A 24,852-nucleotide genomic window follows, 5' to 3' on the forward strand; every position below is an offset into this window, starting at 1 on the left:
AGTCAAAACAAAACAAAACCCTTTTTGGAAAACTAGGGTTGAAGTACTCTTTATCCCAGCTATTGTAGCTAAGTAGCAGAGAAACTAGCTCATTGATTCCGAGCACAACTCGGAGGCTCTGAGACTGGCGCGACCAGGGGCGGGGCTCACCAGGCGGGGGAGGGGGAGAAGTGGACTGGACCTAGGCACTACCCCGCCCCAAGAGGCAAGACGCATGCGCCCAGAGGCTTCTGGCGGAACGAAGTGTGGATTGTGAGGTGACCCTGCTGCTTACTTCCGGTTCCTAGGGATGCGCGTCCGGGTCACGCTAACACCGCGGTTTCCTCCACTCTGTTGGTTCTACTCTGGGTCTGGGCCGGTCCCCATGTCTTACTGTGGGACTTCTGCAGCCTTTGGGTGAGTCTCCTCTGCAGACAGGGTCAGAGCGCGGCAGGTCGATTACAGCCTGTAGGGAGACGAGTCAGGAATTCTGCCTGGGTCCCTGTGGGTGGGGGGTCTCTTCGCCTGTTCCTTTTCCGTGCCGTTCTTCCCTCTCACTTCACCCCTTTACCTCCTGTTGGCCTTGCCTCTTTCACCTCAGTGTAGTCCTTCTTTACTCAGCCTCATCCGCCTCTTTCTAACCAGGGTTTCTTGCCTTCACCTCAGCCACTGCCTCTCCGTTTTCCTCATTTTATCACCTCTCTTCCTTGACTCCGTGAGCCGGGAATCTCACTGTTCTTTAACTCACGGGACAGCCCACCTCCTCATTGTGTACGCTCTCCACTTCTAAACCAGTCCTTTTTAAAGATCTTGGATCTCGGTTCTTCAGCTTTCCTTATCTTTGGCCTTTCCCTTCTCTTGGGACTAGTAGATGACTTTAATGCTGGGCTGGGAGTTGTGCCTTTTCTTAGCTAGAGGAGAGTTTGCCAAAGCCCCACTCTGGGAAGACTTTCCTCCCTCGGGGTAAGGTTTGCTTTGAGGCGCGGGTTAGACTGAGCTCTGGTAGCTTCCGTACTAGAGAACAACAAAGGCGTCCTCAGTTCTTCGCTAGAGTTCAATTTTGGGGCCCTCTCAAGAGCCGCTAACAGGTGGCAGGCACACGGTCCTTTGCGGTTGGACTTGTGTGGTCTTGTTAATTGACACGTCATGAGGACGTTCTGTCAGTTTTGTGTTCTCTATCCCATGAGAATAGATGTGCACAGCTGAGGCAAAAATGTTCTGGGATGGTCAGCTCAGTGTTCCGCCTGGGCTTTACTTAGAGGACAGTTGCAGTGCCAGGACAGTGTCTTGGGAGGCTATTGGCCTCAGATTTATAAGCTTATCCTCAAAACTTTTAATCTGTTGTTACTGATACTTATTCTGATGAGTTCATTACTGTAATTTCAAATTTTCTTTAGTTGACTGCAGAATACAGATACATATCCCTATCCTTGCCACCTATACTTTTTCTGTTGTTGCCATATTAACATATTTTGTTTTTCTTCCTGGTTTTTCATAAGCTAGACTTTGCAGTACTTTATTTTTTAGAATATTCTTTTAACTTATCTTTCCTTTACTGTTACCACCTTAGTCCTGAAACTATCTTTTTCTCGTTTTGAGGTTGAAGGCATCTTAAATTTCTCTGGAGATTTAAAATCATCTATAATATGACGGGATTGTACTTAATAGTGACTGGTGTCCCATTTCCCATATTTTGTGACCTTAGGTATATTTTGAGGTACAGGGCTTGATAATCCTTATTTTTGTTTTCTTATTCTTATGATGGATGCCTAGTATGTATTGGATTGCAAAGATTTGTGTGTGTGTGTGTGTGTGTCTGTATGTATGAGCTCAGTTTCTGAAATCATGTAAATTGTGCTCTAAAATTGAGTACTTAAATGTGAACAGAGCAAATACAGCTTCTCTTTTGGCTGAGTTCTCTCTTCTTCTATACATATGAAAAGGTAGCATAGACTGGCTTATTCCAAAATTGGGCTGCTCCTTTTACTTATTTTTAGCAAAAGACTTTGGAGCTTGGCCATGTTAGTCCTAGATGCCACAGAGCAAGACCCTTCTGGTCAGTTTTCTAGACTTAACTGCTGAGGGAAACCCCTTTTTCTGTACCTTCTCCCCAGCACCTACACTGGAAAAGTCTAATTTCTGTATGATCTGGCCTTATCATTTTCTGTCCTTTAAAACTAATCCCAATGAGTGAATATGGTTGATTTCAGTTGCCTCCTTGCCTCTAGGTTTGTGGAATTGTTAAAACGCCATGGGAACTTAATAGATACACCCAAATTTGGGTTGATGCAGGACCAACTTTCAACCTTTTTCATTTCTGATCTTTGTATTTCTTGAACATGTCTAAATGTAAACCTATATAAATTTCTATGATTCACAGCTGCAGGGAACCATAACATTTAAACATACTGCTTCGTTTTATATGTTAATTAATGACTATTTTTTGTAAATAAAGAAGCCTTGCACACACACTCATTAGAGTAGTAAATTTTAGTTCCATAGGTTGGAGAGCACAATATAGTATTTAGTAAGTTGTTTCAAACATGTGTTTCATAAGAATAAAACTTAGAATCAGAAATTTATAATATAGATTTTAAAATGCAGGCCAAAATCATTTTACCTTCAAAGAGAAAATAGAAACTATTTTGTGCACAGGTTGAACAGTTTTAGGAATTCCTTTTTTTTGTTTTTTTTCTGAAATGATTTTGATTAGCCTAGGGTGGTGGCACACAGACATGTAATCCCAGCCTCTGAGAGACTGAGGCAAGAAGATTGTAAATTTGAGCCCAGTGTAGGCAACTAGTAACCTGGGGTCATCCTGTCTGAAATGAAGAAATTAAAATAATAATAATAAAAGGCTGGGGCTGTCACTCAGCACAAAGGCCTTGGTTTCAGTCCTCGATACTACAAAAACATTTTAAAAATGATCTTTGCCTATTGTGCTATAAATTCTGAACAGAAGCCTCTAAATGAAATGAACATCCTATGTTCTCATTGGAGCAGCTGTGTTCATGCTGCTGGACAGAACACTCACTGATAGACTTTCTGATTATTGAAAAGCCTGTCACTCTTACCTACCCGCCAAACGAGCTGCCACCTCCCCTCTCCCATCACCAGAGAGGTCTTAGTGTGTTTGTTTCTAGAGCTCAAGAGAAGAATCACTGTTGGGTTTTTGTTTTGCTCTGCCTGGAATTGAACCCAGGACTTCTGCATGCTAGGCAGGTGCTATGCCATTGAGCTATAACTTCCTTCCTCATGGTTGTTTTTCTATAGAAATTTCTACCTTAGTTTGGCAAAATGTGATTTTGTCAACCCGAGAGCTCAGTTTAAAACACAATTCTGCATATTAGGTTTTTATTTTTTGTGGTAATGGGGATTGAGCCTAGGGCTTTCATACAGAGGTACATTCCCAGCCCTTTAAAAAAATTTTTTTTCTCTTTGAGGCAGTTCTCGTTAACTTGCTGAGTTGCCCAGGCTGGGCTTGAATTTGGGATCCTCTTGCCTCAGCCTTCCTGAGTGCTGGGTTTACAGACATGTGCCACCACCCCTGTCTTGCATATTAGTTTTGTGCTTACCAGATTTTCTCGTATCATTTTGGCTTCATTATTTTTGGTTGCTATTTTACCTTCTTACTACTGTACATTTTCTTACATATTTTTTGTCCTTCCCCCCTATGATATGTTTTAAGGATGATATAGTTTTAAATATTAAAGAAACAAAATATACCTTCCACATGTCTTTACCTTTTAATGTTGGCAGTATCATGGTTTTTGTGATCTGCCTAAGTGCTTCATGACTTTATCCTCTTTTATAAGTGAGAAAGAATAGTGCAAATAGAAACATACTGTATATTTTAAAATACTGGAATAGTTTATTCTCCCATATATTCATCTAACTGTTTTATACCAAAGAGTAAAATATTGTATAGTGAAAAATAAAGTTTATCTTTTATCTTCTGATTAACTTAAAAATACAAGTGGATGTTTCTGTATAGAATATACTGCTTAAAATATAAACTACCCTGTTGAGAGTGGTAAGCAAAAAATAGAGGATATCATCATCTTGATATTTTTGTTTAGTCCCATCTACCTAAGTCCTGGGGTAGTTAATTATGAAATGCAGAGGAAATTAAGATTTTTTTTGTTATTTATAGTAAATTTAAAAACAGACATTTAAAACAGAGGCCTCATAAAACTTGTTTCCCCTTGTGAGTATAAAAAAGCATTTTAAATCAGAAAAGGAAATATGTAGTTTATATCATACTGACTTATTTTTATTTATTTATTTGGTACCGGGGATCAAACTTAGGACCTTGCGCTTTCGAGGCGGCAGTGGAACCACTGAGCTAAATCCCCGGCCCCCTGACTTATTTTAAATAAGTTAACAAATTAACCTAAGTCAGTCAGCATTTAATATCTTAAAGATCTTAACTACAGATTGTGTTAGGTGCACTTAAATTTATTGGTTTGGTTAATGTTTGTACTATATAGATTGTTTTTTCCTTTCCAGAAAATAGTTAGCAATGATCTTTGTAATAAATTTCTTTCAGCAAATACAGTTTGGACATCTACTGTGCCAGTTACAATAATACATATTTAAGCTATTTATGTGAACTAGGTGACAGTGTACAAGGATTACATTTTTTTTTCTGGATGGAATCTCAGAGTCTTATTTTGTTGTTCGGGCTGGTCTTGAACTTAGGAGCTCATGTGACCTTTCCCCCGTTGCCTCCTGGATAGCTGTAGCTACAGGCATGTACTGCCATGCTCAGTTTATATTTAAATTTTGAATTTAATTTTATTGGTACATTTCTGAATTAACTATGACTTAAAATAATTAAAATTAAAATAAGCTTTAGCCAGGCATTATGGTGCACACCTGTAATACTGGGAGTCAGGATGCTGAGGCAGGAGAATCACTGAGGTTGAAGCCAGCCTGAACTACAAAATGAGACCGTGTCTTAAAAAAAAAAAGGAAAGAAAGAAAAAAAGGCAAACTTTAAATTCAAAGAGAGTGTCACTTAAAACAATTTTGGGGGGAGGTGCTGGAGACCAAAGAAAGTATCACTTCTTATACCAGTGACAATGGTATATAGTTTTTTAAATTACATTTTATGATTTTTTTATTGCTTTGAAAGCAATGATTTCTCATTTTTTGGGTTTAGCATTAATCTACATCACAGCTTAATTAATATTAAAATCATGTTCTTTATAGGTACAATTAAGTATTTTTCATTTGGGGGAGCTTTTTCATGACTGAACCGTAAAACTCTGTCTTGGTAAGAAAGTAAAACTAAAAGCAAACTTTACATAGCACTCACTTGGTGGGATATATGTATTAACACTAGTTCTTACAACTGTATGAGTTGTTATTCTTTTTTTTTTTTTTTTTTTGAGTTGTTATTCTTATTATCTTTGTTTTACATATGAGGAAACCAGCAGCCTCAAAATTATATAACATGCCCAAAGTGACACAATTAATTAACAGATTTGAATTTGAATTTAGCCTTTCTGGGTCTAGACTTTCTGGCTTTGTTTTGTACTGCTTTAATCACTTCTTCCTTTATAAGTTAAGGTTAAAAAATCAATTTTTCAAGGTCCGAAGTTCCCGGTACAAAAAAAAAATCAATTTTTCTGAAACACAAAAGAATACTTACTGCTTTTGGTTGGGAACTTGAGAAGTTTACCTGGTCTTTTTATTAATGCTGGCTTAAGGCAATTTACAAACCCTTTACTACCTGTGTTTCTCAGATTCCAAAAGGCCATCTATTAGAAAGCAAACAGGATCAAATCCCTCCCCCTTGTAGAAAAATTATCTTGTGGAAGTAATTACTTTGGAGTTATTTGGAGAAAATGCAGTGTTTTTAATAAAATTCCCCCTTAAAGTTAATTATTTTCTTTGACGTGGAAAATATTAAATGAACTTATGTTATAGTCTTTAAATGCTAAAATTCTAATATTCTCCTACATGAATTTAACAACTTTGGAATATAAAACAGAAGATTAAAGCAGAAATTTATGACTTAACCTCTGGTCTCATTTCCAAAAATTTGAAAATTTGTGCAAAATTAGATACACCAATCTTTTTAGGGCTACCATGTTTAGAGTAACATATTTAACTTATTGTTTTAAATTTTACTTTAGAAAAGAGGAGGGGTACTTGCATATCTTTTAATATTAAAATATGAATAATAGCTATTTAGAATAATACTAATAATATTCTTTCGGGGTATTGTTATTCCTAAATAAAAAATTTTAATTGCAAATCAGGGAGAAGGAAATGATTGTACTCAGATAATGATTTTTGCTACCAGGATTCAAACTCAGGACCTTGTGCTTGGGAGGCAGGGGTTGGAACCACTGAGCTAAATCCCCGGCTCAATGTTATTTTTCTGAGTGTTTTGTAAACAGCTGAGAGTCATGGAATCTGGTTAACAAAAAATATAATTATTGCTGATAAAAAGTAATATTTGATTAGGAATACTACTTATTTTAATCCTTATATATGTTAACTCCTCTTATTAATTCAGACATTCAGATATATTAGGCATACTTTTTTCCTTCTCTCCCTTCCCTTTCTTTCCTTCCTATATCTTCTCTTCTCTCCTTTCTCTCCTTCTCTCCTTCCCCGCCCTTCCTTCCCTTCTTCCAGTCCTCTGTCCTTCCTTCCCTCCCAGTGCTGGGGGTTGAACCAGGGCCTTACACTGAGCTATATCCTCAGCTTTTTTTTTTTTTAATTTTTGAGATGGGGTCTTGATAAGTTTGTTTGGCTGCCTTGAACTTGTGATCTTCCTGCCTCAGCCTCTGGAGTCACTGGGACTCCAGAGCATGCACCACTATGCCTGGCTTACTTTTTTTTTTTTTTTTAATAGTGCCTTTTATCTTTTTTTTTTTTTTTTTGGTATCGGGGATCGAACTCGGGTCTTTGTGCTTGTGAGGCAGGCGGTGAAACCACTGAGCTAAATCCCCGGCCCAGTGCCTTTTATCTTGATTTTTTTTTTTCTCTTTGATGGGAAAAATACTGTTATGGAGCTGAAAAGAGTAAGTTTTGTTGTGGTGATTTACTTAGCATTTAGAATGTTTTCTTTAACTTTAACATTTATGTTTTGATTCAAGGCAATTCTTTTTTATATACGAGTTTGATAATCATTTTGTCTTTCAAATTTCAATAGTTTTCTTTCACCTGCAGTTTAATAATGTAGGGGTTACTGAATTTAGGAAATTTGATAGTTCGTTGGTATCAGCAGTTACGGGAATAAGTTAGAATGACTACCTCTCAAGTGGAATTGAACTTTATTGTTTAGTTTCCATGTGAGTTTTTTCCTACTAGTTCAATGTTTATATAATCATCTCACTTTACTGACAGCAAATCTAAAATACAATAAGTCCTTGACTTACCAGTAAGTTTCATTTGAGAGAATGTTCAAATGTCAGATTCATTCCTAATCCAACAAAATGAGTCTTATACAGTGCACCTGTGAAAGTTCGCAGCTCAAGTGTTTGTAAGTCGGAGGCTTACTGTATAAGTATATGAAGATTTTTTTCTTGGAATATTTCAGACTTTAGAGAAAAATTTAGGGTTAAATTTAAGGATTAAAAAGCAGTACATGAATATGAAAGATACATATGAAAGATACCTACATAATTAGTGTGTTGCTACTTTACTGACTCCCCAACCACCCCCTTACTGGGTATTAAACTCAAGGGTGGTCTACACATCCCCGCCCTTGGTTTTTATTTTTAAAATTTTTTTATTGTTTTTGGTACTGGGGATTGAACTTGGGTCCTTGTACTTGCGCAGCAGGCGACGAAACCACTGAGCTAAATCCCTGCCCTGGTTTTTATTTTGAAACAGAATATTGCTAAATTGCCCAGACAGGACTTGAACTTGTTATCCTCCTGCTTCAGCCTCCCTAAGTACTGGGATTATAGGTGTGTGCCACTGCACCCAGGAAATTTTTCTCTCTTAAAGATGTTAAATTAAGGAGAGACTGATGATGATAATTTAAAATAAAGCACCAAACTTCAAATCTGCATTTTTTAAAAACTCATGTCTTCCTTTGCTATAGGTTAGGCAGCAGCAATGATAAAATAATACTGAGAAATATTCCTGAGAGAAATAAATAGAGTTTTGCAAAGAGAATACCTATCACTCATATTTGGCAGCATTTCAAAGGTAGACAGGGCTGGGGATTTAGCTCAGTGGTTCCAGCACCTGCCTCAAAGGTAGACATATTAAAAGTCTTTGCTTTATCTCATTTCTGTGTATCTCCTATGAGTGGATTTTTTTGTTTGTTCTTGGTTTTTGTGGTCCTTGAGTATGCTAGTCAAGTTCTCCACCACTGAGCTACAACCTTAGCCTTTTTTATTTTGAAACTTAGGATCCCTCTAAGTTACCCATCTGGGATCCTTCTCCCCCCCCCCCCCCCCGCCCCGCAAATATAGTTTGGTTTTGTAAAGTTTTTTGGTTTTTTGAGACAGAGTCTCATTGTAGTTAAGACCAGCACTGAACTTACTATGTAGCCTAGGCTGGTGAACTCTTGATCTTCCTGCCTTGGCCTCTGAGTTCTGGGGTTACAGGTGTGTACCACCATGTCTGGCTAATTCTGATAAATAACTGTGTGGAACAATTGAGAGAAGAGGCCCTGTTGCCCTGATTATCATTATTATTGTTTGTGTTCTTTATTGTGTCTAGGCACATGACTTTAAAAACTGCAATAATCTAGAATCACAAGGCTGAAAATGCTCAGTTTTATACAGAGTTTGTGACGTTAGAATGATTTGCTAGTTTCCATCTAACAAAATTTGTCTATTCAGTTGTTTTTCACAAACATTGTTTCTGTTCTTGGCACCTAGACAAAGGGTTACAAACCTACTTTATACTACTTTTCTTCTGCCCCTACTCCAGGCTTTGTAAACCAAGAAAAGAGGACTGAGGAATGAAGCAGTTTGTTCAAGTGTACCTGGCCAGGTGAAAGTAAGACAGTTGAGTCATTAAAGTTTGTGATGGTGGACTGCATTTATTTATCATCCCAGTTCATTTCTTGAAATCACAGAGAGGAAAAGATGGTATAGATATCAACAATTCTTAGCCTGTCTTAGCCATTTAGAATGAGGGTCAGCAGGCATACACTACTAGTTTTACCAGTACCACCTCTTAACACTTAATGAGTGCTTACCATTTGCCAGGCACTATTTAAAGCCCTTCACTTGTATTAACTCATACTCACTTGAGAGACCTAAGAATGAGAATGAAAAAGGATAAAGAAGAAAATGTGCCACGGCTGGGGATTGAGCTCAGTGGTTCGGCGCGACTCTTGCAAGCGCAAGGTCCCAAGTTCGATCCCCGGTACCAAAAAAAAATTGCCTTCTCAGTAGCTTTTCATTACTTGGCTTATGAATTTTGGCTTTTGGTGATTGTACACACATGTTTTAGCTTGTTCAGCTTTTTTTTTTTGCATAACAAGTTTATTTTTTTAAAGGCATATAGACAAAACAAAGTAAACATTTAAACAGATTTTAACTTCTGCGCTAAAACTGTTCCATTAAGTGTCAGTCTCTAAACTTTCTTAGTTCAGTAATCATCATCTTCATCAGAGTCCATTACTTTTCTTCTGTTGAATTTAACTGTTGTTTTCTTTTCTGTTTGTTGGGTTACTTTTTCAAGGATTTCTATTAAACCTTGTTCTGAAACGTTCCCACTTAGCTGTCCATACTTTGCCATCTGTATAAGGTAATTCTCTAGTGCTTTCGTTTTTTCAGGCTTTACAAGTGCTAAGTTACTTAACCTGGCCCGGGCTGAATGATCCAGAACTTGCGCTAAGATACTGTTTCTCATTTCTGCTTCCTTGTGCTTTGCTTCCTGTTGTGCTGCATCATTAGGATCCCCGTGTTTCGCCTGCAGCTCGGCCAGCCTCTGCTTCCTCAGCGCCTCCAGCTCCTCATCCGCCATGGCGCGACCGTCGCGGAGTAGTAGCCTAGCTTGTTCAGCTTTTAAAATCCTTTGCATTGTTTGTGATGTTCCATCATGAGGCACATAGCTGTGGTTTGAGAGCTCAGACTTTGAGGCTAACCTGCCTGAGCTTGTATCTCAGGTTTGTGACTTACTAGGTATGTAACCTTGGGCAGGTTACTCTCTGTGCCTTAGTTTTATCATCTGTGAAATGGTAATGATAAACAATACCTATCATATAGACATATTGACAGGATTAAAATAGTAATGTATTAAAAGTACTTAGAACATCCTGACCCATAAAAAGCATTCTGTAAATGTTAGCTATTAATAGTATCAACTCACTGTTGGATCTCCTGAGAGTATTCGGGACTATGATGAGTTCTCTATATTTGTTAAATAACAGAACATGATTGACATTTACTGTGATATTGCCCAGGAGCTTGAAAATATCTTTTCTTAAGGACTTGTATGGGAAATTCTTGTGTAGAGTTTTGAAGTCAAAGTTAAGTAACAAAGGTTATCAGGACTAGCAGCCTAACTTTTTAAATCTCTTATAGGAATCTCTTGTCATTTGGATTTTACCCTTAATATTTTAATATTTTGCCTTTGGAAAAACTATGAGAAACTAGCTAGTGGACTGACCTTTACTCAAGACTGGATTTCTCTTCTGTTTATCTTATGTTGAAGTTATTTGTTTCCCTTTAACAAACACATCGTGCTTATATGTGCGAGGCACTATTTTAAGAGCTTAGAGATATTAACTCACTTAATTCTTATGACAAGCTTATGAGAAAGGCACTATTATTTGCATTTTATAGATGAAGTAATTTAGGCCTAGGGAAGTTAAATAATTGGCCTAAGATCCCACATCAGTCATTAATTTCAGAGCTGGTATTTGAACCTAAATAGTCTGGCTCCACAGTTTATGCTCCAGAAATACTTTATATTTGTCAAATCTTATAGAGATGATTTTGTTGAAAATAGTAAAATAATGACTGTTAAAGCTTGCTTCACTACTCCTCTCTGGGTTGAAGTGATAACACTGGAATTATGAGCAATGGTCTTTTTGTCTTAACAGATTTTTGAAGGAGCAAATAAATTAGAGACTAACACAGTAATCAGAGAATTAAACCTAGATTTTGTAGTGCTTTTGACCGCTAGAAATATATACATTTCAACAGTCTTAGTTTTATTAGCATAGTATATAGTAAATATTACTCAAATACTGGAGAGCCGATTAATATATAGATGAGGTATATAGAATGATATAGAATATTAGAAAATGAACAAAATGATGTGGTACAACTTTTTCTATATAACTGGAAGCAAAATATTTTAAGAATATTCATGTTGGAATATAGTATCATCTGTCAGGCCACAGTACCTACCGAAAAATATGATTCTCTTAGAAATGTTTAAAGGAGCAGGAAGGTAAAGTTTGAGAGTTTTTGAGTTCTATAGAGTCTGGATTTCCAAACATTAATGTTTTGTTGCTGCCAAGTTACTAAAATCTGGAGAGAATTCTGAGGAATGCTGGAAGGAATGTATTGAAAGAACTGTTGGACTATTACCAAGCTTAGTTTGACAGCAAATTCAGATTAAAACCTCCAGCCCTTTTGGTTTGCAATGGTTTTGGATTTTTTTCCTGTGGAATATATCTCCCTGTTTTATTGGAATCAAGGGGAAAAATTTGTATTGATTTTTATTAGAGCTAGTTTTTTTGGTAGTGGGATCAAATTAGGACCTTGGGAGGCAGTCATGGCAACACTGAGCTAAATCCCCAGCCCTTGTTAGAGCTAGTTGTATAGACATCATAGGATGATAGTCTAGGAAGTAATATTAGAAATTGTAAAAACAATACTAATTTTTCTTATTAAGAATTTGGTATAACATGTACACAAACATGACTTTCTCAGTAAGTTCTGATCTATTTTACTAAGTGTAAAGTTTACTATAAATATTCCTACAGCTGACAGTACCATAATATGTTAGTCATGTCTGCCAAATGAAGTAGCCACAAGAATTCGCCAACTTTACCACAGTCAGTTGGCTGGTCTGTTTATTTATGGAAGGAGTTGACCAGCATAGTCTTTTGTCTATCTGCAGAAAGTACATAAGGCAGATGTAGTGTGGGTCATTGCAGTTTTTTTGGCCACAGAAATATAATTTGTGCTCTCGCCCAAGTTGTGAGAGCTGGAAGCCTCTCTAAAGGCAGTCTTAAATGAGGTCAGCTGAGTGTAGGTCTGCTGGATGGATATTCATATCTACTTCTGCAGGACTCAGCACAAAGAATTCTGAGTGGATATGTTATTAAGTATGTTAGATTTTTTTGGAAAAGGCAGTAAGTCAACAAAAGTTGCCTTTAGCTGATGAAACTTTAATGGAATTTTGAAAAATAGGAAACAGTGCGATTGATGGATAAATTAGGCAAAGAAATCACAGCTGAAAGTATATGTAGAAGTTTTAGAAATGTACCAGATTCCAGATAAACAAATACGAACAATGGAAAGGTGTTTATGGCATTTATCGATTTCCTGGCTCCTGCCCTCCATTTTGAGTATCTGTTTGTCTATTGGATAAGGCCCAAAGAAATGCTTTTCAAACACTTTCAACGGTCTGCTCAGGAGGGCAGTAAATTTGCCACATAGCATTTAGTGCATGTAAATCAAATCATGTCATGCTTTTGCTTGACTCCTATTGACTTCCCAATATCATATGTTAAAAGCTGTGAATCTGGCCAGGCATGGTAGCACATGCCTGTAATCCCAGCATTCTGGAGGCTGAGGCAGGAAGATCGCTAAGAGTTTGATCAATGCCAGCTTAGGCTACATAGTGAGTTCAGGGCCAGCCTGAACTACAAAGTGAGACCTTGTCTCAAAAGAACAAAACAACAACAACAAAAGCTGTGAATCTGGCTCTTGTCTGCCTCTCAGGTCTCATTTCTTACAGTTCATTCATTCAATTGCTAACAGTGCCCCTTTCTCTATATGCCAAGATGTTACACTCTCAGTTTCTTTATGGTTGTTCCCTTCTGGAAACCCTTCCTATATATTTTAGAGCTCTCTCTTTTGCTTTTCAGAGGTATCTCCATTATTCAGATGTCTCCTAATAGATTACCACCTCAGAGAAATTACCACCCTATCTGAAATAGCTTCCCTGTTGCCACTCTCCATCCTTTGTTTTCCAGTAGTATTGATCACTTCGTGAAATTATATGTATTACCTTATGTACAATATTTCTTTATTTCTTCATTAGAATAAAAGTTCCCTGAGGCAGTGGACTGTTTTCATCACTGGATTTCTATTACCTAGACTAGTGCTGACATGTAATAAACATTAAATACTTTAGAAATGAATGAATGAATTTTGAGGCTACAGAAAGAAGCAAATACAGCCTGAAGTTACTCTAGACCTTTACAACAAAGTGGAAGGAAGGGGCCTGGGATTTAGCTCAGTGGTTCCAGCGCCTCCCTCGCAAGCACAATGTTCCGAATTTGATCCCTGGTATCAAAAAAATAAGGGGGGGGAGGAAAAAGTAGAGTAGGTAACTGTAGTATTTTTCCTCAACTTATAGCTGTGATAGCTCCTCTCTGAAGTGAAAATTTTGGTATAGAAAACCAGCTAAATTATATATATAATTTATATGATGTTTAGAAGAAACAAGGATTCATTTAGGAAGTGAATTACCTGCAGACATGCCTAACTGAATATTACATCTCTGTTCCACAGTTAAGAGATGGTTATAGATAACTGGAACCTGTGTACACCAATGAATGAACAAAGGTTCTCATGCAATGTGAGGAAAAATTGTTTAGCTGTACTAATTACCTAGATTTATCAGTCATTTGAGGAAAGTACTATGAAAGAGGTATTATTAACACAAAAATGCATTCAGAACTAATGCTTAGTATAAACGGAAGAAATATTCAAAGTTAACCATTTTTAGTAACTTTAGAGGAAAAGGTAAATGAGAAATGTAAATATTGAAATTTTAAAAATGAAAATATTAAATATATGAATTGAGCTAAAAGACTTAAAATTCATTGCAGAGGATGTCAGCAAAAATGTCTGTGAGAACATCTGCATACTCCTCCATAAAAGGAGTGATAACACTGGCAAAACTTGTCAGAATCAACTTTTTCAGAACATTGGCAATTAACCACAGACTTGCAGCAATCTGGGAGCATTTATTCAAGAAAAATGGCTGAATCTGGGCAAAACCAGCAAACTTGTTGTTTTAACTTGCCCTTTTCCCACCACTCTCTCTCTAGCTCCAGAGTAGCCTTGAAAACCAACAGCCTTCAATTGTGGTAAACCAGTAACCACTGGAAAGGGCAGAATGAGTTTGGAGTTTCTTTAAAGCTCCATTCCCAGAGAATTGCCATTATTTTACCTAACTGGTGGTTCCTTGAAAGACCGCCTTCAGAAGATCATCTGTATTGGACCTGACTTGAGAGTTTACACCATATTCATGTTCTCTGAAAACAGAAGTAATTGTTGTTGTTTTGTGTTTTTTGGTACCGGGGATCGAACTTTGGACCTTGCGTTTGTGAGGCAGGCACCAGAACCACTGAGCTAAATCCTCAGCCCTAGAATTAACTGTTGAACATCTCTAGTGCTTCTAGTGCTTGTAATGGTGAACAACATGACAACTGGCTTGTTCAGAAGCTTAAAAGAAAAAGCTGGGGAATGTGATGTCCATAAGGGAATTTGTAAAGCTCTGATAGATTTCTGGGAATCTGGAAGGCCACACACAAGTGTGGGGCAATGTGTATGCTGAGGAAAGGCCAAAAAAGGCCCCACACTCTCAGTCTGGTTGGTCTTGAGTCCCTGTAAAAGCAGGAGTGAAGGCTAACACAGAGTTAGAAACTGCCTGGTTGAGTGTTAAAGATGTGCTGTCATGTAGGTACAGATACATTTGTACTGATACTTACTGGTTCCAAACATCTAATGAAATCCCTGTCATTAGCTGAGCACTAATAGCAGAGACTTCAGGGGCTACATATTACAAAGAATCCAAACTTTACATAATTAATTCAGACAAGCTACTGAAATAATAAGCTGCAGCAGCAAAAAGTATTGTTCAGAGAAAGAATCTGTTTTCCCAAGATGTCATGTTGAATTATTTACGTCTAGTTTTCAACAGAATTTTAGAAGACCTGCAAAGAAACAATTTCCCATATACAGGAAAGAAAGCAATAGAAACTGCCCCCGAAGAAGCCCAGATATTGAATTTACTAGACAAAGATGGTTATCTTAATTATAATTACGTTCAAAGAACTAAAAAAATCTGTCTAAAGAACTAACAGAAGGTACAAGAACTGTATTAGTCTGCCATAACAGTATACCACAGAACTAGGTGGCTGAAATAACAAATTTGTCACATGTTATGGCTTGTATTTAGATGTGCCCCCAAAGCCTCATGTGGTCATAGATGGGGAATTTTGAAGCTGGCTGCATTAGCGTGTGTGATGCTGGGATTAAGGATGTGATGCTGAGATTAAGAGTGCCTCCACCTGGGTGTGGATGACACTACCCAAAAGGCAAGTAGCCTGGATGGAATATAAAGGGATGGAAAGAAATTGTTTTGGTACTTTGCTGCTTTGTTGTCTTCTGCCTGCCCTGCTTTGCCATGGACTGTGTCTCCTCTGTGATGCCCCTTTGCCATGCCACCTTGCCTTGGACCTGGCTGACTGGACTGAAACCTCTACAAACTGTGAACTAAAATAAACCTTCTCTCCTTTAACTTTGGGTGTTGGGTATTTTGTCTCAGCAATGAGAAAAGTATCTAAGACATCACAGTTCTGGAGGTGGAAGTCTAAGATCATTTTCATATGAAAATCAACTTCTATTTTAGTTGTACTGTTAGTGGTTTAAGATAGGGGTAGAGGGCCAGAGATTTAGCTCAGTGGTTCCACTGCTTGCCTCGAAAGCTCAAGGTCCCAGAGTTCAATCCCCAGTACCAAAAAAAAGGGCGGGGGGGTGGAGGTAGAATTCTGCCACTGCAGTTTAGGTAGAGAAAGGGTATCTGTTGTAAAACAATTATGTTTAAAATTAACAAAACAAGAACTTATAAAATTTGACCTTATATTAGTCACCTATCTCATGGAAAACTATTATGATGTCGGGTAATATAGCCAATATTTCAAATTTCTGTATTCATAAATAACCTGTGATCCAACTCTCCTTATAATTTTATTAACTAATATTTAAAGTCTCTGCACTTATAAATTGTTGATCTCTGTTTATAATTTTGTTAGCCAACATTTTAAATATCTGTACTCATAAGTTATTGGTTTAACTGCTTACAATTTTATTCATTTGTATTACAGTCAGATTTTATTCATCTTCACATACGATTTTTTTTTTTTTTTTTTTTTTTTTGGTACCGGGGATCAAACTCGGGCCCTTGAGCTTGCACAGTAGGCAGCATATGATTTTTCTTAAAATCTAAACATCCTATTATAGTTTTGAGGTATAATTTACGTACAGTAAATTCTTGCTTTTAAGTGTATGGGTCTGTGAGTTTTATAAATGCTTACAGTTGTGAACTACCACAAAAATCAGTATGCAGAATAAGCTGGGCATAGTGCTGCATGCCTATAATCCCAGCACTTGAGAGGCTGAGGCAATAGGATCACCTCAAGTTCTAGGCAAGAAAGAAAGAGAGGGAGGAAAGAGAGAGAGAGACAGAGAGAGATGGCAAATAGTTCCATCATCCCCCAAAAGTTCCCTGTGCCTCTTGATAGCCAACTCCTTTTATCCCTGATACCTGACAGCTACTGATCAGTTTTCTGTACCTATAGTAATAAAATAGTCTTATCAATGGAATTATCCAATATATAGGCTTTTGAGTCAGGCTTCTACTTAGCATCGTACATCCCAGTTCTATAAATTGCTGTATAGTATTCCATTATATAGAAATACTACAGGTTGTTTATCCATTTACCAGTTTGAAGAACATTTGAGTTGTTTTCAGTGTTTGGCATTTGTGTGAAAAGCCATCATCACATTAGCATGTAGGTTTTTATATGAATATAAGTTTTCTGTTCACTTAGGTAGATACTTTGTAGTGGGATTGCTAGATTTTATGGTAAGAGTATGTTTAGCTATATAAGAAGTTGCCAGACTGTTTTCTATAATGACTGGACTATACAATTTTACATATGTACCAGCAGTGTATAAGTTCTAGTTGTACAGACCTCTTGTTTTGAGTACTTGCCATTATGTGGTCATTTTCTTTTATTTTACCCAATCTAGTATGTGTGTAATGGGATCTTATTCTTTAAATAAGCTTTTTAAAAAAAATTTTTGAAAACTTTTATATTTATCCACGAATGTTTCGGAGATAGTATACAGTGTTTACTTCTTCTAGTTTTCCTCTTAATATCTTATATAACCATAGTACATTTGTCAAAATTCAAAAACATTGGTATATTACTATTTCATTATGATTTAGTAGACTATAGACTTTATTCACATTACACAACTTTCTCCGTAATGTCCTTTTTCTATTCTGACATCCATTTCAGGACACTTCTTTATATTTGGTATAATTTTTATGCTGGCTATGTGATGGCTTGTGTTTAAATGCCTCATGTGGTTATAGGTGGAGGTTTTTCAGAGGTGGCTAGATCTATAGTGTGTGAGGCTGGGATTGATTCATGTTGCAAGCCCTAGGATTAAGGGTGTAAGTGCTGCCCGCCCTAAGTAGCCTGGATAAGATATAAGGGATAGAAACAGATGTGGTTGTCCCTTGTTGCTTTGCTACCTTCTGCCCACCATGAACTATGTTCTCCCCTACAATGCCTGTGTGCCCCCCACCCTGCCTTGGAGCCAGCCAATTATGGACTGAAACCTCTATAAACTGTGAGCTAAATAAATCTTTCCTCCTTTAACTTTGAGTGTCAGGTATTTTGTCTCAGCAACTAGAAAAGTAACTGAGAAAAGTAAGAAGATAGGCTATAACAGGTTAAAAACTGATTTATAAGTTACTATTACTAGTCTTGGTTCTGTTTGCAAGAATTTTTTTTTCCAGTTTATATCCCAAAGTAGTTAACATGTAATTTTTCTTTTGGTGAATGAATTTTTATGTCATTCTTTTTGAGTTGTATTAAGAGGAGATTTCAGAGTTTGAGACTGTTGACCTTTGTAAATTGGATCTCTTCATTTAGGCAACCACAAAACAGTACAGTGAACCTCTGAGGAAATTGCCTACATTAAGAGTCTTTATCAAGAAAGTAAATTTCTAAATTTTACCTTTCTTGTTTACTTTGTTGCTTAAATTAGAATTAATAGCTTTTTGGTAAAATTAAGCATTTATATTTTCGTTGATCTTTACATTTTAGTGTTTGGTTAAATGGCATTAGTTAAAAAAATTAATTTTATTGGTACATTTTAGACATACATAATGATCACATTCAACGTAGGGAATTTGTACCTGTACATGATATATCTTCATTCTTTTTTTCTGCATTCTCCTCCCCTCCCTTCAATCCCTCTTCCTCTCCTTTAAATGGCATTTTTGACACTGACATGAATTTTTGACAAACAAGTCAAAAATAATTATGATCTCTTTCAGAATATGTCTTTATAACTTGGCATAGTCTATCATGGATTCTATTTCAGTGTTGTTGTTTTTTCTGGCTTAAAATATTCTGTGAACGTTTTGTTAGAATTTTAGGGCTTTAAGACAGACAAAAAAGAAGACCCTAAAGAAAGAAAGAAATGCCCCCCAAAAAAGATCATTTGTTGAGTTAGAAAACTCTTTCTAATGGCAAAAATTCTGATTAATTACTACCATCCTATAATGCCTGTCAGTGTTACAAAAATAACTATTAAATATTTAGCAAATGTTTTATGAAGTATAATGCTCTATAGATATCACAAAATGACTACATGAGAGTCATGTAAAACTCTTAATACAAAATAGGAACTTGAATCAAGATAGAAAATGAAATCTTTAATTTGAGCAGAGGTTGCCTAAGATTGGTAGTTAACAATAAGCCAAAAAAGGAAAACTTGTGTATCTTTCAGGTTTTACTCTAGCAGTAAATATTTTTCCCAACCCAAACCAAACTTATCAAACAGATTCTATGCTGATTTTAAGTCCTGTCTTACAAATTCTAGTACTTGATTTCTCAAGACTTTGGAAAGATCTGTAAGGCTTTTCAGGATCCATGAAATAGTGGAACTGCCAATGTTGCTATGTTATTTGTATATTTCTTCTAGTATATAAATATAGGGTTTGACCCAGAGTGAAAGTAGTGCTAGCTACATGACAGTTCTATTAGAAAGGCAAAATTTCCAATTATTTGGAAAGTTTTATGTTCACTTTTTTTGAGAGGGATACTGGGGATCAAACTCAGGACCTTGCACTTGCAAGGCAGGTGGCAGCACCACTGAGCTAAATCCCCGGCCCTTCACTCTATTTTTTTTAATGCTTGGAAGCATTTTTTCAGCTGTATGTACAGTCATGTTATCTTTTACATCATTTCCCATTGATTTTCAGTTTGTGTATTTTATTCTGTGGCTAGAAGGTAGTCAAGGAGCCCATGCAGAAAGGTACTAGTAAAAACAAATGAAAAACATATTTTGCTATTTGTATTAGTTTCCTGTGCCTGCTGTAACAAATTACCAAAACAGCAGAAATGTATTCTCTCACAATTCCGAAGACCAGAAGTCTGAAATCAAGGTGTTAGCTGCGCCGCACTCCCTTCAGGGCCTCTTATGAAAATTGTCCTTGGCTCTTCCAGTGGTTGCTGCTGACATTCCTTGACCATTGTCACTCCAATCTTTTTTTTTTTTTAATCCTTAGAGGCCTCCCTTCACTGTTAAATTTTCATCTTCTTTTCTCTCATAAGGCTGCTTGTATGGACATTTATGGCCTACTCACATAATTGAGGGTAGTCTTATCTCAGAATCTTTATTTTATTTACATCAGCAAAGACCCTTTTCCCAAATAGGGTTAACACTCACAGGTTCTGGGCATTAGGATGTGAACTGTCTTTGGCCAGAAATCTGTTTCATGATAGCTTTGTGTATGTATGTTTGGGAAGGAGATTCTTCCCCACCTTGCCTTTCTCTCTCCCTTTCCCCCGCTTTATCCTCTACTGGTTTTCTCTACTGTTTAACTTAAAAACTTGAGCCAATTAAAAGGAGAAATGTAAGAGTTTGCAACCTATAAGTAAGAGGCTTATGTGATTCTTTGTGCAAGTGACATTAAAATTTCATTTGAAATATTTCATTCCTTGCTTTTATTTGAAGGGAACTTTTCAGTTAATGCAATCTTGAAAATGATGTTCCTCAGATTAGTTCAAAAACATTGCAAAGAATTACAATTGAAATTTAGGCATCTCTGGTGGAAATAGGAAAAGTTTGGAGTTTTTTGGTACCTCTAAATATATAGAAGCTTCAGCCAGGCGTGGTGGCATACACATGTAATCCCAGCACTTGGGAGACTGAGGCAGGAGGATTGCCACAAGTTCAAAGCCGGCCTGTGCTACATAGTGAGTTCAAGGCCAGCCTGAACTATAGAGAGACCCTGTCTCAAAAATAGGTATATATATATATATATATATATATATATATATATATATATGTAAAGTATATATATAAATTATATATGTATATATAAAAGTATACAGCTGGTTGTAAGTAAACATTTAAAGGCGTCAAGAGCTTGGAAGTTATACTTGAATACACATTTATTGAATACTTGCTGTGTGCTATCAAATACTAAAAAGAATTAAGTGGTCTTATTGTGAAATTTAGGGTTAGAATTTTGCAGAATTCCTAAGACCAAGGAGAAATAAATAGTTTTACCAGAATTGTTAATTGCCAGACTTATAAACCACAAGTAGGGATCAAAGATAGTTCTGAAGAACTCTTAATTATTAACTAATAATGAAACAATGAATTCTGTCACTAATAACTTTGGCTGTACTATGTTGGGAGATACTTTATTTTTCTGAAATCATGCCTTTTATCTCTGTCTAGGAATGATAAAATAATTTATTTTCTTATACCTAGTTTAAAATCACTTATTTCATTAACAGTAAATCTGAGTCGTACCTTGTACATTAAGTAGTTATGGTTGAAAAGAGAAAACAGGTTATTTTTGCTAGCCTGTACAGAGATTTAATAACTAGCATAAAAATCTCAATTTTGGATTTCTAGGAGGTCCTTAAAGTGCCAACACATGCCTTGAAAAAGAAGTTTTGAGTTTATAAATTTGAAACATTTTAAAACTTTAGAAACATATTATACCCTGAGATCAAAGTAATGTAACAGAATAGAGATTTAGTGAAAGGAAAAGATTAAATGGCTTAAAATAATAATATTAGGAACATAATTTTAAAAGCGAGAGTTGTTTGCTCAATTCTATATGAAGAGAAGAAAAGCTTCAGGCAAAGGAGTTGAGTGTTGGACTGATTGTGCTTACTAGAGGTTCATGAGGTAACGTCTTTACCGCTTTGGCTTAATTTCCTTAACCCTAAGTTAGTGATTAACCATTAATCATTAACCCATTAATGATAGTCTTCAACAGTCTGTAACACTCTTATCTCTTGTAGCATCTTATATTACTTGTTTTCTTGTACTAGCAAGAGAACCATTTCTGTTAAGGGTGAAACCAAATGTGAACTCTTTCTAATAGAAAATTCTTAACTATTGGAAGTTAAATGTTTTTGCTCAGAATCATAAAATGAATGAGCCTCGAGCTTGTGTACAGTGTGTTAAGTAACTTGATTTCTTCTGAAAAAACAGAGCAAGAAAATTAAATGAATCTTCTGTCAACTGCTATCTTAAACTTCTTTAAGATTTGTGAGGGTAAAGGAGAATCATTTCAATTTGAATTGCTTTTCCTTCAAAGTTGAAATTTTTTCACAAAAAGGCAGAAGTTCAGAATTTGTATTTAATTTTAGCTTAATGTCTTAAACATTTTTGTAGAAGCATTTAAAAATATGTAAACATTTTACTATACATACAATATAAAAGTTTGTTTTTAATTTTTATCAGTGTGTAAACTATAATTAAACTGATAAATTTAGTTTTTCACTTTTTTTTTTTTTTAATTTTTTTGGTACCAGGGATCGAACTCGGGACCTTGGCATTTGTGAGGCAGGCACAGAACCACTGAGCTAAATCCTTGGCCCTAGATTTTCACTTTTTAAATAAGCTTATATTGAAATAGCTTACAGATTTTATTTATAGTTTTCATCTTCATATGGAATATTAATTCTAGAATTATAGTACAGCTAGACCGTTCTTCACATTGGTTATTTTTAATTTTTAATTTCTGTGAACAGCAAACTTGTTTGTTTTGTTTTGAGATAAAGTTGTTGCTTAGGTTGTCCTTGAACCCCTGGGCTCAAGTGATCCTCTCTGTGCACCACTCTGCCGAGCTACACTACTGTACCTTTAAAAGCAGCTCGGTTCCTCCCTGTATATAAGTTTTGAGAAAATATCTAAATGAAATTATTCAGATTAGGCCCTGACCAATTTTATGACCTCTTTTTATACTTTGGAGAATAGTCTGAATGTACATGTGATTTTACAGCTGTGCCTCAGTATGTTTTATCTTTTTATAGCCCAAATAACTTTAGATTTCATTTAGATTTATTTTTGGTAGTTTAATAGTTACAAAGTAGTATCTTACAAATACTACTATTTTTCTTTAGTTGTGAGACACGGGATCTTTTCTCAAGTGCTGATCTGAGCTTCATGTTTACTTACACTGCCTGTTTGTATCTTTAACAGGTTTATGTTAGCTGCTCTTTGCCACATAATAATAGATGATCGGTAACTGCTATGTTGGCTTGAGTTATATTGGAGACATTAAGCTTTATCCATCATAGTTATTACAGACATTACATCCATATATTAGACCCTCTTAATCTTTTCATGGTATGAAAGTGTATTTTACATAATTGGATCTTTTTATTTGTTGTATTTTTTTCTGTTGCTTATGAGTTTTATCTCGTTTTCACAGATAAGAGATATTTATGCTATTCTATTTTACCCCAAATTTTTTGAATGCTTAGGTTTTTATATATTTATAATTCATCATAGTGTGTGGTGTGGATTTGTTTTCTTCACATTGACATTCAATTTTTCTGACTATTTTTCAAATTCTAGTTTTCCTCCATTTATTTTATACTTTAAATGCTCTTTAGATTGGATTGTATTTTTGGCTTTTCTGGTCTCAGGAGTTACTTTGTGGTTTTTTTAAATTGTGATCACTGAAATTAAGTATTTTAATTATTTTTAAGTATAAAATTTGGTTTCATTAGGTATGTTCACAAGCAAGCATCATCATCATCATCAACCTGCAGTGTTATTGCTGCTATTCTGGGACATGTTTGAATCTCAGCTTCCCAAGTTGGCCTATCTGTAATATGAGGATGATACCACCTGTGTCTTAACATAGTTGTAGTGATAAAATTTGATGAGATAGTAGATGTAAAACTATTTGATGCATTATTTATATATATACAGTAAATTCTCGTTCTCTTATTCTTCACTAATTAATTAAAGACTGGTGTAAGGCAGGAAAGTTCTTCCTTTGTTGCTTCTATTATTAATCTCTTCCCCCAAAATATTTGCAATTATTTTTGCTTAATTTTCAGTAAGAAATCTTTAGATATTAGAATAGACCTTTGTTTATTTTTTATTTTAAAGCTAATATGTATGTTCTGTAGATTATGAAACTCAAATCCCTACTTGGTATTGATATAAGGGAAATAATTTAACTCCCAACCTGCTAGACGTCAGCTATACTGAGTTTGTGTTCCCCAAAATTGAAGAATGAATTCTAAGGAACAATGGAGATTAATAGGAAAAATTTATTGAGAGAGAGAGAGAGTCAGACAGGGAGAGGGAGCTCTTGAGAGACAGGAAGGGACCCGAAAGTAGGTTGGTAATGAACCCACTTCTCGAAGAAAGTTTTATTGAGCAGAATCACGAGTTGGGTATAACATGAGTCAGAACTATGATCAACCAATAAGATTACAAGTATAGCCTCTTAGGTAATATTGATCCAATGGGAAAGTAGGTCACGTAGCAAGTGTACATAGAAAGAACAAAGACCTTTTTTAAAGGGATGGATCGGAGATCCTGGTCACCTACCTTGGTGGCTGATGTCTATCTAGACTTTATTGGAACAGGTGATACCAGTTATCTTATCCCTTGGGGAGGTATGTAGGCCTGGTCATTCCATCTGTATCTTGAAGGCTGGCCTTCAACAGATGTGCCTGTAGCCACAGTTGTAATGTGTTCTCATCCTCTGCACTAACACCCTCTAGGGCTTAGCCCTATCTGACTGCCTATATTTCTTCCTAACTTACCTGTCTATAATAGTGTCATCCCATTATCATTTACTGGTTGTATGTACTATTCCACAAGAGACCACAGATATATTTTCTTAGGTTCTGAAAGTATTTTCTTGATATCTTTTCTGCTTTTGGTTTATATAACCTCCTGGTTTATAAATTAGAATTTATTTTGAACTGTTCAGGCTTAAATTTGGTACTGAAGATATCAGGGTACTCATGAATTCATTAATACATAGTCCTTAAAATAGATCAATAATTGTTGAATAATGTTACTTGAAGCAGTCATCTTAAAGCCATTTAGAAGAAGGTATGTATTTGGTTTTTGTTTTCATTCTTCAAGATACACAAAGTATATTTGAGTATGCCATGGTAGTCACTTGCTAATTACCTGTTGTTGTTATTTTTACATGTTTGTTTTAAATCCTAAAGTAATGCACACATTACTGAACATCTTAACTGGGTGCAGTGGCAGCTAAATGGGAAGCTGAGGCAGAATTGCTTGAGCCCAGAATTTTGACATCAACCTGAACTACTTAGCAAGAATCTGCTTCAAACAAACAAAGTTAACTTATAAATAAAAATCTTGA

General features: G+C 36.0%; 1 protein-coding gene and 1 pseudogene across 8 annotated transcripts in view; one reads left to right on the forward strand and one right to left on the reverse strand.

The window, feature by feature from the left end:
- The first annotated feature begins 228 nt into the window (after positions 1-228).
- The window catches only part of Eya3 (EYA transcriptional coactivator and phosphatase 3), a 109,272-nt gene continuing 84,648 nt past the window's right edge, over positions 229-24,852 (forward strand). For 5 of the 8 annotated variants that reach the window (XR_015452762.1, XR_015452763.1, XM_004850741.3 and 2 more), the window contains exon 1: positions 229-396. The gene's annotated coding sequence lies outside the window, so the exon portion shown is untranslated. Of the gene's footprint in view, positions 397-8,886; positions 8,956-24,852 lie in introns of all 8 variants that reach the window. The other 3 variants (XM_004850742.3, XM_087215456.1, XM_021263165.2) reach the window with 2 other exon arrangements.
- On the reverse strand, positions 9,462-9,949 carry LOC101709742 (programmed cell death protein 5 pseudogene; annotated as a pseudogene).

Source organism: Heterocephalus glaber, unplaced genomic scaffold, assembly GCF_053883595.1.
Source record: "Heterocephalus glaber isolate CG9 unplaced genomic scaffold, H.glaber_assembly_v1.0 deba00001452, whole genome shotgun sequence".
Classification (NCBI taxonomy): domain Eukaryota; kingdom Metazoa; phylum Chordata; class Mammalia; order Rodentia; family Bathyergidae; genus Heterocephalus; species Heterocephalus glaber.